Source organism: Lygodium microphyllum, chromosome 2 (genome assembly GCF_053477565.2).
Source record: "Lygodium microphyllum isolate KBCC chromosome 2, Lygodium_microphyllum_v1.1.10, whole genome shotgun sequence".
NCBI lineage: Eukaryota > Viridiplantae > Streptophyta > Polypodiopsida > Schizaeales > Lygodiaceae > Lygodium > Lygodium microphyllum.
This window is the reverse complement of record NC_141136.1, coordinates 106125651-106144447: the sequence shown is the minus strand read 5'-3', so window position 1 is coordinate 106144447 and position 18797 is coordinate 106125651. Positions and strand designations below refer to the sequence as shown.

The window sequence follows — 18797 nt, the reverse complement described above, 5'->3', positions numbered from 1 at the left end:
AAGATAACAATGGAAAACATTATTTCAAAGGAGTGAAGGAAGTATCCATGATGTACTAAAGCAATGCACATGCTATTGCCATTATTGGTTTCACAAGCTCAAATAACATGCTAACTAGAGGAGAGAGAAAAACCAATGCTTTTGAATCCTCCACCATAAGATAATCACTCTAAGGTGCATTTTGACTTCTATGTAGGCTAGTTGTCTTGTATAGGTATAGTACACTATGAAGCTTGTCTATTTATGGATCTCTACATATAGGCTTACGCTTGATGATACAAGCATCCACTTTGTATAAGAATGGTCTTATTTGTGCTCTTTATGTAATTGTAGCTTAAAATGGTTTATGCTATGTCATTCAATAAGTCATGTATGTAATGTATCCTCTCACATTTTTACTCAATTATTGTTTCCATGGTTTAATTGAGAGCTTACTAAAGGTTTCTTATCTCGGATAGCTCTATGTAGCTTGGTACAATTTGTGCCTCCTTACATTGATCATATTATAATGGCTTTCTCTTTTAAATGGGTTGTGACAATTTGGGCATAAGGGCCTCTCCCTTTGCCCTCCATTCAAACTCCACAAAAGTTGGCTGCCCTCCATTCTCTCACCGTGCATATTTGCTAATGTGGGTCTATTAATTAGCACATGAGCGAGTGGAGGTCTTGCAGGTAGTCTTTTCACCCAATTGTTGTCAATCTTCAAGCTTGAAAGAGTTAATGAACACATAGTGGAGGCCTAACTACATCAGATGTGGGGACAATATGAGAGAAGTGCTTTGGAGGTTCCTACAACAACATGTGATCCTTATGCATTGTCATTAGGGCCTTGAGGATTGTTCTATAAGGTGATATAAAAGCACCTTGATATTAGAGCTCAAGATTTAATTTGTAATGTAGGATAAAGGCAAGTTATGCATGAATGAAGTTGAGAATACCTTGGATACAATAAATGAGGTGTATATGAGTGCTTTCTTCTTGTTTAGGATAAATGTGGTTAACTAGAAATCAATTTTTAGATGCATTGGATGAAAACATAGGAGCTTGAGGTGTAAGTGTTATTGATACATTGGGCATTGTGAAGAATGAGAGCCCAACATTTGGAATTGGGAAGAGGCTTTAAATGGGTATGCATACTTCATCAAGTTAAAATAACAATTGATATTGATAAGATTGCACTTTTGGATTGCCCCCCTCCATAGAATTCTTGTATGTTTATGGAGGAATGCTGACATGCTTGTAGATTTATGTATTGAAAGTATGCAACAATCCCTCATACTTGGTAGCATATACATAGGCACATAGTAAATTCAAAAAATACAAAAGAATTATAAGGATAGGCCATTCGTTCCTTTGGGAGCCATTAATAGTGTAGACAATTGGGAGCCCTAAGTAGATGCTATTTCTTACATGTAGTAAATCATGCATATCATGTATACCACTTCATATGTTATTTTCCAAGCCACTCTAGGCTTAGGATAAGCATGCTATACGTGACACGTATGCTATGGGTGACATATTCACTATGCATGGAAGGTATGGAAATGGCATAGATGACATGCATTCCATTTGATGGTATCAATAGTAGAAATGATAGTTCATTTTATAAGAGAGATTTCTAAGTATGAAGAGACCAATAACCATACTTATGACACAACATGGTGGGGAGCCTAAAAAGGCATACCTATGACACACATGATGTTTATGACGCCTCATTGTCATAGCAATGGTAGAAAAGATGCTCTCACATGTTTAGGTGAAGAGAGATGAGGGTTATGCTTATAATGCATGGGAAAATTTCAAGGATTATTAGATGATAGAAATTGAGGTAAACTCTCTTGACAATAAAAGAGAATACGAGTTAGCTTTGGACAAGAAGACCAAGGATAAGTGGATGGACAAGGATCCTTGGAAGTCCTTAAAAGCCAAGGAGCCATGATTTGATGATTCCCTACCCTCCCTTAGCTATTACATACAATACATGGTATGGTAACACATCATCATAGATATGTTGCATTGGCAAATACTTGCCTAGTTGAGGGTAATGCACGCAATGCCACACATATTTATGCACCATCATGTACTTCAAATTCCTCATGAATGGTTGATAATAGGATTGATTATGCAATCTATTATGTCTTTCATGAACCTCATTCAAAATATGGGATTGTTCATTCATAGAACTTAGTAATCGGTGGACTCTTGGGACACATAGAGAGATGCACATTAAGCAAATAGTTGGCTTTGCCCAACCCTAAGCATACTATGCATAGGGTAGCCCTTGATGAAGATTATTTCTTCTCTCATGCTTTACATGCCGCTTATAGCCCAAACCCACTAGAGAGTGCCACAAACCTTGACGAAGAGTCTATACAAGTGCTTTCATTACTCATGCATAGTGCTTTTGACAAAGAGGAGATCAGGCATGTACCTTTTAAGAGAGAGAGATGTTTCAAAAATTGTCAATCTATGAGCTTGCAAGACATGTCTTAAGGGATACCATGACCAAACCAAAGGAAGCTTCCATTGTCATGCAAGAGAGGAGGAGTGAGGAGCCAAATGTAGAATTAGGGTTTGTTTGGATACACAAATGATAAATCTAAAGGAGACATAGTATTAAGGTTTACAATTATAGAGTAGTTGTAGGTTCCAAACACATATTTTAAAGTAGAGATAAGAGGAAGCTCACTCAAGAACACAAGAAGAGAGATGGAAGCCAAAACATTTCCTTGGTGGTTTCTTCTTCTTTCATACACCATAGAATATACACAAAGTATAGGTAAGATAAAATATAAAGAAAAGTGGCATATTGTCAAACAGTACATTATTGACTATACTAATTGACTTGCACTATAACTATGCCACCAATAGATAGGTGCAACAAACCAAATATAATAAGTGACAAGTCAGTGGTGGCCATGTAGTAAGAGTCATAATGACCACCGATGTGCTAAGTGTAGACATGTGGACCCATTTAACTACGCAATTTATCATCAATGTCTGCATGTGTTGAACTTTCCATCTCAACACTCCCCCCCTCAAGGTCAATTGTATCTTTGCAACTCTACGTAAGCTTTGAAATTTTTAAAGCTTCTCTACATCCAACTATCGATCATGTGTGTTGACATATACCAAGATGATCTCACATGCAGGTACCTTCTCTCTAATAAAGTGGTAATGCGCCTCAATGTGTTTTGTCCTAGCATAGAATACTAGGTTCCTAGCTAATTGTATGCCGCTCTTGTTGTCACATTGAATGACAATTGGACTATCTTCTTATACATCCAAATCAACCAATAACTTTTGCAACCATACCTCCTCACTTGTTGCCATATCAACACCTCTATATTCAGTCTCTATACTTGATAAAGCAAATGTAGGTTACTTTTTGTTGCTCCAAATAATTATTGCACTACTATCAAGGGAAAACATGAATCCATTGGTAGATCTTTTTGTAGATATGTTACTAGCCCAATCAACATACGTATATCCAAATACATGTATAGCCTTACTTGCCTCATTAAAAAATTCATAATGCAAAGTAAACTTCACATACCTCAATATGTGTCTAACTGCATCCAAATGAGGCTTTCTAGGCATCTACATAAACTAATTGACAAGGCCAATAGTATAGCTCAAGTCTAGCCTTGTGATAGTCTTGTAAATTAAACTTCTTACCATCCTCTTGAACATGATAGGGTTTTTTATCTCATCCCAAACATTAGCACTCAACTTCACATTTTACTCCAATGGCACTAAAAGAGGCTTACATGCTATGATACCATACTTGGACAACATATCTAAGTCATACTGGCTTTGGGAAACCATATACCATCCTCACATTTGATCATCTCAATGCCAAGAAAGTACCTTAGCTCAACTAAATCGTTACCTCAATACTAGCATTTGCACAACCATATACCATCATCACATCTGATCACCTCAATGCCAAGAAAGTACCTTAGCTCACCTATATCCTTTATCTCAAACTTCTTCCTCAAAAGGTCCTTGAATTTAGTAATCCCATTGTCACTATCACTTGTGATAATCAAGTCATCCACATAGATAACTATGATGACCAAATCAACATCTCCTTTTCTCACATAATGTGAGTCACTAGCATTAGAAACATAAAAGTCAATGTTGACAAGATACTCTCTGACCTTGTTAGACCATGCTCTAGTTGCTTACTTTAGCCCATAGAGTGCTCTCTTGAGCTTGCACATATATGCGAGATACTCTAAATTCTCATAACCTGCTTGTTGCTCCTCCATATATACCTCTTCTTGCAATTCACCATGCAAGAAGACATTCTTTACATCCATTTGCAGCAAACTCCAACCTTTGGCTCTACTGACAAAGCAATCATATATCTAATAGTTGCCATCTTAGCAACTAGATTGAATGTCTCTTCATAATCTATGCCATATGTTTGAGGATAGCCTTTTGTAACCAGCCTAGCCTTATACTTGCTAATAGAACCATATGCTTTATCCTTCATTGTATAGACCCACTTACAATGGGTAGCTTTCTTGTTCTTAGAAAATGGTACTAGATCCCAAAGTCTTGTTGGTCTCTATTGCAACCATCTCCTTATCCATTGCTGCATCCCAATGAGCATGACCAATAATATCCTCAAAATAAGTGGACTCAACATTCTCATATAAGCAATGGTGACTACATAACCTTCAAAACCAAGTATTTTAATAGGGTACCTAACCCTGCTAGACCTATGTATCACTGGATCACTTAGTGGAGCCTTTACATTAGCATGTGTTCTTTGTATACTTGGTGTCCTGACTAAAGGAATACCAAGCTTATCATCCAAACTCTTTGAATCATTGGAATCTCTATCAAACCACAAATGACTCTAGTAGATGCATCATTACCATTTGATACTTTCTACTTTTCATTGTCTTTACTTGCAACACTACTAGATGCACTTGAAGATGTGGGATTACTTCTTAGTCTACTTGACTAAGGGCTAATTGTAGATATAGTACGATAATGTTTCTAGTCCACTATGCGATTCTTGCTTTTCTTTTTCACATAACTATGATGATCATAATCATCATCTAATGCATCGCCATTAGATGCATAGCAAGTGCTCATCTCATAAAAAACAACATCTTTTCTCACTCTGAACTCACCTTTGACATGGTTATGACAACTATACCCTTTCTTCTCTAAAGAGTATCCAATGTGGAAGGTCATACGTGCATTTGTCAACCCAAATGGCATGACTGTGTATATAAATACCATTCATTTAGTGGCAGAGATAGTCTTGTGCTGGTAATTAGGATGGACCTACACCTAGTTCTCACTTGAGAATCCATCTATGAAGCTATATGTCGTATTTACTACCACATGTTCAATTGGGCATTTAACATAAGGCAAGAGATATTGATCTATCTTGGTAGTTGCATTGACCTTGTTATAATTAACACACACTCTTCTTGTTCTCATCGAGTACCACTACTATAGGTGATTCTCAATCCATGTGCTCAATCTCATAGATGAACCCTTCCTTGAGAAGCTTATCCCAATTATTATTGTATAAGATACATATATTTTGAGGGTCCATCAAGTGTTGTAGGGTCTTTACTTTAGTAGCCTTGATGTTGGGGTCCATAGGTATTGTGTGTATCATACGGTGGTACTCCATTCAAATAGGTATTGTGTGTATCAACACATATGGTGGTATTCCATACAATGGTACTCCCTTCAAATAAGTGAAATTCCATGTAAACACATCTTAGAACTTGATTAACAGCTCGAAGGCTTGTGTCCTTTTCACACCTAACATGAGATTCAACCTTGAAGACCTACTCAAATTGCTCTATGAAGCTATAGGGCTCTCCCTTGCTCGATAATTCCTTATTTGCTTGCAACTAAGGTCCATTCACTACTCTATACTTCTCTACTTACTTGCAATTAAGGAAATCTTTGATTTGTCCTTTGAACTAGTCAACAACACCTAAACCTACAAACAACATGTTGGCTATGTGGGTCTTGACATAGAGAACACTGGGGTTGTCAATCAACTTCCTTGACATTAGGCCATTGATTAAGTCGCTAAATGTTTCTACTTGCCCTTCATTCAGTAGTAGCCTTCTAATGCTTTCTATCTCTCCTTGTGATTGGGGTGCTATAGCTAGGTCCATGAGCTTTATCTATATGTCCTGCCAATACCTTGTATTGCTATTCTATGTCTACCAACTCATTAATGTCCTTTCTTGCAATGGTTGGAACCTACCCAATGCTTTGATTAAGTCTTTTGGTGCATCCTTTAGCTGTTATTTTTTTTCTTTGATGGGTATCCCATTCCCTATTGTGGTGCTTGATTGTAGTCAAAGTGGCCCTTGTTGGCCTTGCATGATATTCTCTTATCTAACTATGTAATACAATTGCATAACTTGATCCATAATGGCCTAATTTATCATTCTTTGTTGTTATTATTGATAACATGGGAGGTTCCTTTTAAGCTCACATGGTTAATTCTTATAAGTTTTTAGGATTTTAAGTCCTTATGCATGGTGGCTTGTAAAGAGTGGACAAATATTAGTTTTTTTGGGAAACAAAAAAGGAAAATGATAGCTCCACTAGCTTGGTATAAAAGGTGTAAGAGATTCACTTTTTTCAACATTGAGTAGTAAACAAAGTTTCTTTCATCTTCTCCTTCTTACTTAGCTTTCATTTGTTGTCTTCTCTTTCTCTCTCTTTTTCCTGTCTTTCTTTCTCATCTTTTAGTATTTCTCTCCATTCTCTATCTCTAGAGCTTTGGAAAAGTTGGCAAGATTAAGATTAAAATGGCAGATCGTCCATACCTTTCAGAGTCAAGTTTTAGAGGTATTTTGGTAGAAATAGAGCAATAGGAGTTAGAAGAGCTTTAAACTATGGTTACTTTTCAAGTGATCCATTTCCTATTCTCTTTCTCAAGCTTCTAAGAAGCTACAGGTAGAGATCTTCATTCTACATCTTGATCTTCACTTCTCTTCCACAAATGGATTGATGAGGAAGCTTGCAAGCTTCATGAGCTTCAAAATAGACTATCATTTTGAAGATATTTGATGGAGTAATGATAGCCACTACATCTTGATGGGCCAATGCGTTTTGTCCTATTTTAAATAGTAGTATGTTACAACAATTTGCAGCATATGGCTTCTTCTATGAAACTTGTGTTGCTTTAAGCATTAGGAAAGTAATGCATAAATAATGGAGCGTTCTTTCTTCATCTTGTTGGCATTTTACTCCTCTTGAAACCCTAGGACTGACAAGGGCATCTATTAAAGCTTGTGTCACACGTTCAACTTCTTGAAGATTTACTCAAATCTTGGCCTTAAGCCTTATCTATAGTAGTAGCACTTTAAGCTTGTGTGGAGATTCAAAGCATTGAAGCCTATATTTCATCAAGAAGCCATTATGAAGATGGATTTGGGAATTACAAATGAAATGTTTCACTCTTTCATTTCTAGGCCTGAAGAGTGTTGGAGATTACTCATTTGAAGCTTTGCAATTGGGAAACCAAAGCATTGGTTACGTTTGGTACTTTCAAGCTTCTAACTCCTCATTGAAGAAGTATTTCTTCAAATTTTAATCTATCTAATCCATTTGCTTAAGCCATATTCCACTCAGTGAGGGAGAGAGAGATTAATTCAACAATGGTCTTGATTTTCAATCTTGCACAGTTGGAAGTGCTTCACTATAGAAATTGTGGAATTAATTGAGCCATACATAGTAGCATTTTCCCATATTCATGCTTCAATCAAATTCTGTGTTTATGCATTGCTTAATCCTCGATCTTTTATGTCTATCTTATTGATAAATCCCAAGAATTTGTAAAGGGATAAGTTAGCAAGTAAATGAGTCACTGATTGTTGAAGTAATCCCACTTCCCAATCTCTTGAATCTACCCATTTTCATGCATATCATTAAAGGCTGAAAGCTTCTTTTCAATCACTGCGTATTATCCTTGTCTTTTAGATTAGAATGCCACTACCAGGTTGAGATACCAATCTAAGAAAAAGATGGATGTTGGATGAGTTAATAATACAAAAGAGAGGTGACCCTCTCTTACTACTTAGGACTCCAAAGGGATGCACAACCTGCCTTGAGGCAAAACTTTGCATACCCCTTACTAATCCAGAGCCAGTGTAGAGAGCCCTATTTGTTGTTTTGCACCCCACATAGGTACTTGCATGTGGAGGATTGAAAATGGAGTTATTACTAAAGAAATAGGAATAATTTTAGGCTCCTATAGGGACTCACATGTCATTACATGTTTACTTAAGGAATTCACAAGGTTGCAAGGTATTATAAGGCATTTGCAAGTCATATATAGGTATTGAAAGGTATTCTAAAGCTCCTACAAGTGGGATATAGGTTCTATAAGATATTGTTGAGTATATATGGGTCAAACAATGGTTACCACAAGGTTTACAAGACTTAAATATGCCATAAAATGTATTTTTATACTAAAATAGGGTTCCTATAGAGTATAAGATTCTTCTAGATAGTCACATAGATTTGCTTATAAATTTTCGTTCCTCATTCTAATGAAGAACAACTCATTTCAAAGAAGGAATTATATTCTTTTATTTGAACAAAAAAGTTCAGCATTTGGACAATGATGCCAAGATTTATAGCCATTATAGTGATTGTAGGTCCAGTGGGGACAACACTTGAAAATGGCAGGCTATAGGGAAAAAGATAAGGCCAATGAAGATCTGCAAAAACAAATCAAGGATGCCATGGTTGAAAATATTCAAGGGGATCATCAAGACAATTCACAAGAGTATGGATTGAGAAAATGGCTCTCTATAGTACTCAAATGAATGAAGCTTTGACTGAATGGCTCATTCAACCAAGGAGCCATTAAACAAGCTCTTAGCCCAAATTTGTCAATTGATAGCACTGATAAAGTAGAGATAAGTCTAAAGCAAGGCATCCCTTTGAGCCCTTGAAGGTGAATTCTTAGCAAGGAATTATTGGAAGGAAAGCTATCTCGAATAATAGCTATGAAGTGAATGAGCCATCTCAAAGGAATGAAGAACTGATTGCAAGTACTCATGGCACTATTTCTAAAGGAGTAAGAGGTTAACAAGCTACATGTAGATTTCACTAGCATTTGCAAGAGTTTTTCCAATAATTTAAGTCCTAATGGAAGTTATTTGGATCAAAATTGTAATGCACATCGAGCTTCTAATGGATAGTGAGCTTTTAATGAGAGAGAAATTTGAGATAAGATCATCCTTATAGAAAAAAGGGCATTCTTCTACCCCATTAAATATAGGGAAGTGGGCATCAAAATTAGAGTCTTATTTTAATATCTATCCTCAATCAGATGATCGAAAGATCTAGTTTATTACTCTCCATTTAGAAGGCTTTTCTCATACATGGTGGATGTATATTAAAAGGGAAAATATGAAAATTAATGGATGGGAAGACTTACCACAAATGGCCCAAGTATTTGCTTCACTCAGAAAAAGAGAAGTTGGCTAGGAGATAATATTAGCTTGACTAAAGAAACTTAACAATGAGAAAGGGTACCAACCATTTCTTAAATTTGACAATATATATAGAGAGCATAAGTGATAATGCTAAGTTGTATATATACATCTATGGATTAGAACCAAGTTTATCAGATGATGTAGTGGCACAAAAGCACAAAATCCCTCAACTCTCTTTCAAGTAATTGAGTTGGCTGAAAGGTATGCTTGGAAGTACAAGAAGGATGTAAAATTTTAACAATATTTTGGATAGCCCAAAGTTGCCATAAAATAAGGATAATTTGGAGGAAGCTTTGGAGGCAACAATGTGTCCAATTGCAACCTAAAGTTCCTTATCCACCTTTTAATGTAGTAAGGTAGCAAGGAAGTGTTAAGATTGCTTTTAGCCCTAAAATAAAAAGCAAATCAATTAAAAATAAGCAAATAAATGCTTTAGCTCGAAGGTGTTATACCTATGGATCTTTTCAAAGAGTGTAAGGAAAAGGGCCCATGTTTCAAATGTGGAAAAAATTATATTGTTGATGATGCCACTAAATAGTATATAAGAAAGCCAATATCAATAGTATATTTATCATTGAAGAGCTAGGAGAAGAGAATCAAGTTCCACTTGTGATAGATAATGCTGAAAATAACGTTTATGAAGATGAAAATGGCCAAGATCAACTTTATGACCCTTTAGAAGGATCTCCTTTTGATTTGAGTGGCCATATACCTTTTGGTCTAGATGGACAAGAGGACAATAAGTTATTGTATGCTACCACTTCAACCTATTTGATATCAATGGATGCATGGACATGTTCTAGGATCCCAAGTATAGTAAGAAAGTAAGAATTCAAGGAAGCTTCCATGGAAAAACTATGTATTTCTTGGTAGACAGTGGTAGTATACATAGTTTTCTAAATAAACATGCAATGGATAGATTGCAATATCTTCCACTAAAGTACAATGGCCAATTAAGGTTAAAGTAGCCAATGGTGCTAAGGAGAGAAACATCCAAATATGCTCTAAAGTTCTTGTATATTTGGCTAAAAACTATGAAACATGGGTGGAGTTGATTGCTTTAGAGATCGGCCCTATTGATGTGGTTTTAGGATATGATTGCTTGAGGCAATTAGGGAGATTAGCATGGATTTCTCTCATATTATATGGAGTTTTTTAGTGAAAGATAGCTCATACACTTAGAGCAAGTCCATGGCAAAGTAGATTTTAGCTCATAATGGCCAAACAACTTAAGAAAGAGTTCAAGAAGCACTACCAAATATTTGTTTTACACCTCAATAAAGAGACTACATATCAATCCAAAGAATCAACAAAGAATTCAGTATTGAAAACTCTCTTGGAGGAGTATAAAGACTTGTGTACATGTATCCCTACCTCTTAAGAGAGCAATGGATTATCTTATAGATTTGGAGCCTATTGAAGCCAATTAATAAGGCATCTTATTGACTCTCAAAATGTGAAAGAGAGAAAGTAGCAAATCATATTAAAGATTTGTCTTATGTATATTTGGTCTTGTTGGTCAAGGAAAATGCTATTAGCTTTCAAATGTGTATCGATTACAAGGACCTCAACAATATCACTATCAAGAACATGTATCCTATCTTTAGAGTTGATGCTTTGCTTGATGAGATTAAGGGGGTAAGGTGCTTTACCAAGATTGATTTGAGATCAAGCTACCATCATATTTGAATGAGAGAGAGTGATGAAGTAATTACAATATTCAAGATTGATTGAGGGCTTTATCATTTTATTGTCATGCCACTTGGATTAACAAATACTATGGCCACCTTTTAGAGTCTCACAAATAAAATCTTATAGCCCTTCCTTTTCAAATTTGTCTAGGCGTTCTTCAATAACATCCTTATCTACATTAAGTCATCTGAGAATCATTTGATGCATATGAGTAAAGTGTTTGGTATTTTGAGATTGCACAAGCTGTTTGCTAAGAAGATTCTTGTAAACTAAAGTGGAGTATTTGTGACACATTGTAAGTGGAGGAATCAAGGCCGATCCTAAGAAAGTGCAATGTGTTAACACATGTACAACCCCTACCAGTGCCACTTCTATTCTTGGTTTTCTTTTTTAAAAAAATGCGAAGTTACTATTAATGTAAATTAGTTACAACACTGGATAGTGTTACTAAGTCTCAAGACCGCTATCTTCCCCCAACTTATGGTGGGGGCGCATTGGAGAGACCGCTATCTTGTTGACCAAGTGAGCTCTTAAGGGCAACTTTTTATTCATAATCCTCCATCTAAAGAAGTTTAGCTTGTAAACAAGGGTAGCCTTTCACACCTACTTGATTCTTTTTTCCCAGGTACCGATATTAGCCATACGGAAGGCAAATCTCCATTTGTCCCCTAAGAGGAGGGGAATAGCCAAAGAGGGGGTAGTGAAGTCAAATCATCTGTGACATTTGGTCAGCTGGACACCCCCAGGGCTCATTAGAGAGTGAATGATTTCATCAGGAACTACCACACTAGCAGTTGGCTAGTCCGACTGCTTGTATCTTAGGATACTCTCCAGCCAAATGGTTTCCAATTGATTTAGCCCATTGCGATCACTGATGACCCCTGTCTGGAGGAAGCGAGAGTGGTCTGGGTCCCAAATTTGTATCCATTGCTTTAGGACTTTGCCAGAGATACTTTTAGCCAATCTGTAATTGCTCACCATAGGGCTCATAGGAGGATCATAGGCAAAAGGGTTTGCCCATAAACTAGTCCTTAGAGAAGAATTGCCATTTTTGCAGGTGGTTGCCAATCAGTGAGCTTGTGAAATTACAGATTGCCAGCTTCTTACCAATGCTTGGGTTGAGTCAAACTGAGAAATTATGATTGCCCCATTGGTAATTACAGATTGCTTCATGCCAACCAAGTTCAGGCCATGCACCGCCCTTACGCGCAGCCTCCAATATCCAACTTCTAAGAATGATTGACCAGGGCTGCTAATCTCCCAACCTGTGTAGTAATTGAAAACAAAGTCGTTTAGCTTTAAGTGCAAGTGGTTCTATACCCGAGTCCCCCTTCTACCTTGTCCTCCAGAGTAGCCAGATCCCAACCAAACTGGGGCATTCTACTTGAACCCTCCCTGCTCCATAAAAACTACATGAGGGACTTTTCTACAGTAGTCTAGGATGTTTGGCTAAACACAAAAATTGAAGACATATATATAGTCAATGATACAAGTAGATTTTTGATCACCGTGATCTTGCCAGCAAGGGAGAGGGGCACATTGTGCAATTTGTTACTTTGATCTTTTCCCAAAACCAAAGAAATCTTTGTCTAGCCATTAGGCCAATGCCAAGGGGTCCCCTAGATAGCGAATGATCTCTCCAGGCATAGAATCTTGAAACCATAGTAGCTATACAGCCAATTCATTGGTTCCCCCCACATGAGAGGCTATAACTCAGTCTTGGAGCAATTAATGATGGAGGAGGAGACTTCAGCAAACTCACTGAATGTTCACATAAGGGCATCCACACAAGCTTTCTCAACAGCAACAATGGACGTGCTGCCATCAGTGAAGAACTGGGAGGGAGCCACTGAACCATCGGGTAGAGGAAGTTCCCATATGAGTCCATCTTGAACCCTCTTATCAATCTTGCGCAAAAGCAGGTCAGTAATCAGAGCAAATAAGAGAGAAGCCAACGGGAAACCCTATCTGATTGACCTTCTAAGGGGCAAAGGCACTAGTGATATTACCATTAATACTAATAGATGCAGTAGCATTAGAAAAGAGGGAACTCACCAGTCTCCTGAAAATTGTGCCAAAACCAAAGGCCTAGAGCACTTCTTCAATGAAATGCCAATTAATTTTGTCATATGCTTTGTCAAAATTGACATTTACCAAGACAAAGTCATGTCTGTGAGTCATAGCAAGGTCCAAAGAGAGTACAAGATTGAGTATGGCATCCTGCTCTTTCTCCCATTGACAAACCTGTATTGTCTAGGGTGGATGATCCTACCCAAGAGGTACTTGATCCTTAAGGCTAGAGTCTTGGCAATCACCTTATAGGTGACATTTAGCATTGTCAGTGGTCTCCACTTAGAGGCCTTGAAAGCAAGGGGGGATTTGGGAACCAACTTGATAAGGCCATGATTGATTTCAGCTTCCAAAGTGCTAGATACCCTGATTGAGTTAAAAAAAAGCAACTAGATCTGGTCCACAAGCATCCCATATTGTTTGAAATAATTCCATAGGGAGACTGTCAGGGCCTAGAGCTTTGCTCTTCTTCATCTACATAATAGCATAGTGTACCTCCTTAAGTGTAAATGGTCTCTCTAGGAGCAACACATCTTGCTTGCAAATTGGACCTGAGACATTCTGCAGGAAGGCTTCCAGCCTGCCCTGGTAATCTTGGGATGTAGTTGGTTTGGAACAAACGATCAAGGAAAGATGCTTCTCAAGAATTTTGGAGATTGTGACTTCATCAGTGTGTAGTTGACCTTGCTCTTCCTCCAGGGCTTCTATAGTCTCTTTTTTTTTGTTTCAGCTTAAGAGACCTAAGGAAAAAGGAATTCGGAGCATCTCCCAGGGTACTCCACTTCCCTCTTAGCATGACCTTAACCGTCATGACAGCTTCCTCCTCACACTTTTTGAGGAACTTTTCAAAGCTCAGGATTAGAGAATGTAGAACATTATCCTCCGGACTGAGGGCTAAAGCTTCCAACACGTAGGGCCTCACATTTGCAGCAGCTCAAAATTTGCATCATTTTGCTTCAAGCTTCCTCCCGTGGGCTTTAGCCAAATCATAGGTTGCATGCAAGGAGTTCATCCATCTAGAAGTAGACGTTCCTGCTTCCCCACTTGCGGACCTCCACTTGGCCTTGAGAGATTTGACAAAGGATTCATCCTCGAGAAATGAGCAGTTGAATCGAAATGACGGGGACTCCCTCAGGGAAGCACCTGTGACAGTCAATCTAAAGCTAATTAGAATAGGAGTGTGATCAGAAACAATAGTCTCACCAAGCGAGTGGTATGTAGTGTGGCCACCAGTAAGCCTGTGTAGAAATGATCCAAGCGGCATGCCCACCATGTCAGGCCAATGTGCCTATTGTGCAAGGGATGCGTAGAAATGATCCAAGTGGCATGCCCACCATGTCAGGCCAATGTGCCTATTGTGCCAAGTGTAAGGGACATTTGAGTGCCCCAAGGCCAGGACTGCTACATCCTGGAGGTTACAGGAAGCTTCCAGTTGGTTCCAGGCCTCCATCTCCTCCAGCGCCATACATTGCGCTCCATGTGAATGGTCATTAGACATCACCATCATGTTTGAGTCCCCAGCAGCTGGTATAGCCAGCTACTCTTGGACAAGTCGTCCTAATGCCTCCCATTTCTTTGCTCAGAGGGCGGAAGTATTGCTGGCACAGACAGAGGCTATCAAGAATTGCTCCCCCCACATCTCAACTTTGGCTACAACAGCACCTCCATCACCAAGGCTCCGGTCGGGCTCAGGCAGTCTTTTATGATGAGCAAGGTACTGCCACACCCCTGTCCTCTTAGATCATGATAGATAGAGTATCCTGGAATGTCCAGCATGTTGCACATAGCCTTGTCAATTTTAACCTCCTACAGAGAGCAATTGCATGTGGGCGATACCTGCGGAGAATCCCATACACTACATGTTTCTTAAAGTCTGAGCCCATTCCCCTACTGCTCCAGGAGAACATTTTAATTTTAGGTGAGCTTTTGCTGTATTCAGCAGAGCGTATCTGGCGTAACCATGAATTCTTGTTGATCAATTGGGGCATAATAGTTATGATCAACAAGAGGCTGACAAGCAAGGCCTTTGATGAGAGATACCTTGTTCGGCTTCTTCTTACCTCCACGCTTCTTGATAGACGTTGAGGGCTGGGTATTCTCCTTATTGGCATCTGACATTGGATACTTGAGATTCTCCTTGCTCATGCTTTTTGCAGCCTTGGGGGGGTCTGCGGGGTTGGTGTCGCTGCCTCCTCCTGCACCTTTTGATGATATGTGGATCCTCATCCTTATTCCTCATTTTGGCATCAGCTGGAGAAGACAGTGTAGGCTATGTAGGGGGTGGATTTGGGTGAGGCGGATCTTTGTTAGAGTCACTTTTTCCACGCACTTCCTCAATCTTCTCTTCAGCCTGCTTCTGAGGGCAATTACGCCCAAAATGGCCACTATTACGACAAAGTTAGCAAGCATCAGGAAAGGGGGCAAACTTGACACTGAGTAGGATCTCCATCCCTGAGGAGTCTTGTAGCTGCAGATATTCGGGGGGTTCATTGCGATGGTCCCAAAGGATTCACATCCGATGTTCTCCTCTGAGTATGCCCTGACATTTGTGACCCTAGGAGCAAACATAACTTTTCCCAGTGTAGTAGCAATGGTAGGCACCTCCCCATCCAGCCAAAGGGGAAAATCAGGAAGGGATATCTAGATAGGGCACTCATGATGGAGGACGCCATCAGGGGTGAAGGATGACAACCATGGCAAGGCATAAACCAGATTGCCACTATATCTGAGATAGAGGACGCCAAAACCTAGTCTCTCTCATTTTTCGAGGCTAGTTCCGCCAAGAAGAAACCCTTCATGACAAACGTGAACTGGAGGAGGGTAGCCTTACCCTGGTAGGTTCCTTCGAAACAGCGTGCAAAGTTCTCCTCCAAAGGAAGCCACCTCAAAAAGTACAGGTAAACACCAAAGACCAAAGAGTCGCATACCTCTGCTTGACATTCTCGAGTGAGATCTCTACAGGGGCTTTGTGAACCCATGCTCCCTCTGTAGCTTTCGCCCTACACTCCTTGTTGTGATGTATTTGATCCTCACGCAGGGTACGCTCTGAACTCCGCCATGTCCACATGGGGACAATGTAGCGCGTGCTTGTAGCTTCCATTCGTTAGTAATGATTTTGCGTGCATCTCAGTCCTCTGACGCTTCACCGAACCCTTCTACATACAGACACGTGCATCATAAAGGTGGCATGATGGTGTTGCTGCCACGTTAGCATGAGTAAATTCACCCCATTGTGCTACCCTACTTCTCGCAACACTCAAGATCGTTCGACCTTCTTGGTTTTCTTGGTTTATATTCTTTCTATCTGAGATTTATTAGGCATGTGCAACTATTATAACACCTTTGATACATAATCTCAAGAAAGAAGCTTTCTTCTAGGATGCTACAGTCGATCAAAGCTTCAATTAGTTAAAGAAATCGCTTACTTTAGCTCCCATCTTGGTTTGCACTGACTTTTCAAAAGAGTTCACTATCTAGTGTGATACAAGTTGATGAGACATAGGTGTAATTTTATTTTAGAAGTATGGAGTTATTGCGTTTGAAAGCTATAAGCTCACGAAAAAGGAGATGGAAATGGATATCTATGACTAAGAAATATTGGCTATTTTTCATACATTAAAAAATGACACTACTATCTTTATGGTAGTCGATTTAGAGTGAAGAGTGATCATAGAGTTCTTAAGTGCTTTCTCTCACAGTCTAATCTCACTCCTGAGAAACTAAGATGGGTAGCTACCTTGTAAAATTATGACTTTGATATCACTCGCACTATAGTTAATTATAATATTGTAGTGGCTAATTCTATTTCAAAAATGTGGGCATGCAAGGTTTCATCTATAACTAAGCTTTATTAGTGATTGGATTGAAGAGCTTTAAGATGCCTATTTATTAGATAACGAATTCACCCATATATTTCAGAAATTATAGTAAATATTATAGAGAATAACGCTTAATTTTAGCTCAAGAGTGTTCTTATTGAGTTTCATGGCAAGAATGGAATTCCCCATACTTTTTACTTCAAGGAAAAGATTATGGAGGAGGTATATTATTTGCCTACAACTAGTCTAGGTGTCTTTAAAACCTATGAAAAAATCTCTAAATATTTTCACTAGAGAGACCTATGGAAGAATATCAAAGACTTTGTTTCTAGATATGTGCATATTCTTTTGATGTTAACATAAGACTTTTGTTGTTCTTAGGCATCTTTAATGTCATGTTGGATAGCTTGCATCAATCAGTCCATCTCTTCAAGCATGGCTTTTCATACTTCCATTTTAAAAGTGGGATTTGAGAAATTTAGAGATGTATGGCATTCTTGCTCATACAAGGCTTGAAATGATTCCATCTTCATTGTCTATTGGTAACTAGCATCGTAAGCAAGTTCTATAAGATGTAGATGCTTAATCCATTATCTCAACACTCTGCCACAAAAAGAGTTTAAAATATCTTCAATTTTTTTATTTACCCTCTTAGTTTGGCCATCAGTGGTGGATGATATGTGGTACGAAAGCATAACTAGTCTTGATGTCTTAAAACAAGCAAGTTTAAAACTTAGAGGTGAACTTGGAGTCTTGATCATGGATTATGCTCTTTGGGAGTCCATGTAGTCTAGATGCTTCTTTTAAAGACTCGAGCAATATCAGACTTATAAGTTTTTTTTAACTAGAATTAGATGTGTGACCTTAGTCAAGACCTTGGTTAGTCTATCCATTACTACCATGATGGAATCATACCCACTAGCAACAATAGGCAATCCAATGACAAAGTGCATACTTATGGATTCCCATTTCATTTGTGGAATGTCTAGGGGTTGTGATTCTCCAACATTTTGATTATTTTTTCCTTGACCCTTTGATAAGTCAAGCATTGGGTTACATATCTTATCACATTTCTTTTCAGTCATATAATTAATGATAGCTTTTACGAACTGCATTGAGAGTTTTGGTATATAGTTTAAGAAATTAGATTGTCATGAGCTTTCCATAAGATTTTGGTATTTACTTCATGTCCTTTTGGCGCACAAAGGTGATATTAAATCATACATATAATCATTTCTTGCATGATACTCCTTAATCTTGGCTTTTTTCTTGTTGTTAGGACTTCCATCTTGAAGTACTTTTGTCATAATCTCCTCATATTCCTTATCTTGAGAACTAGCTTGGAATAACTACTCATATTCCTTATACTAAGAAATAGCTTGGCGGACAAGCTCAAGGATAGGATTATCAAGTATGGACATGGTTTTTAAGCTTCGAATCTCAACAACACTGCTAAGAAAAGCTTTTTAGCTTAAGGCATTCACAATACCATTGTCCATCCTTGGTCAATATTTGATTTCAAAGTTAAAATCTTGCATTATCTCTATCCAACTCATTTGCCTCATGTTCAGGTAAGCTTGGGTGAAAATCCACTTAATGCTTTTATGATTTGTCATTAAAGTGAACCTTTTTTCCAGTAGATAATATCTCCATAATGTCAAGGCATGGATCACAATGAGTAGTTCAAGGTCATGGATCACAGTAAGCA

At 38.3% G+C, this 18797-nt stretch overlaps 1 long non-coding RNA gene across 1 annotated transcript; it reads right to left on the bottom strand.

Moving 5' to 3' along the window:
- Positions 1-11575: 11575 nt before the first annotated feature.
- LOC148040146 (uncharacterized) lies at positions 11576-16515 on the bottom strand. The gene is made up of 2 exons (XR_015694348.1): positions 16199-16515; positions 11576-14414 (listed from the first exon to the last, which is right to left on the bottom strand). It is a non-coding gene; the product is annotated as an uncharacterized LOC148040146 (long non-coding RNA).
- Between the last annotated feature and the right edge of the window lie 2282 nt (positions 16516-18797).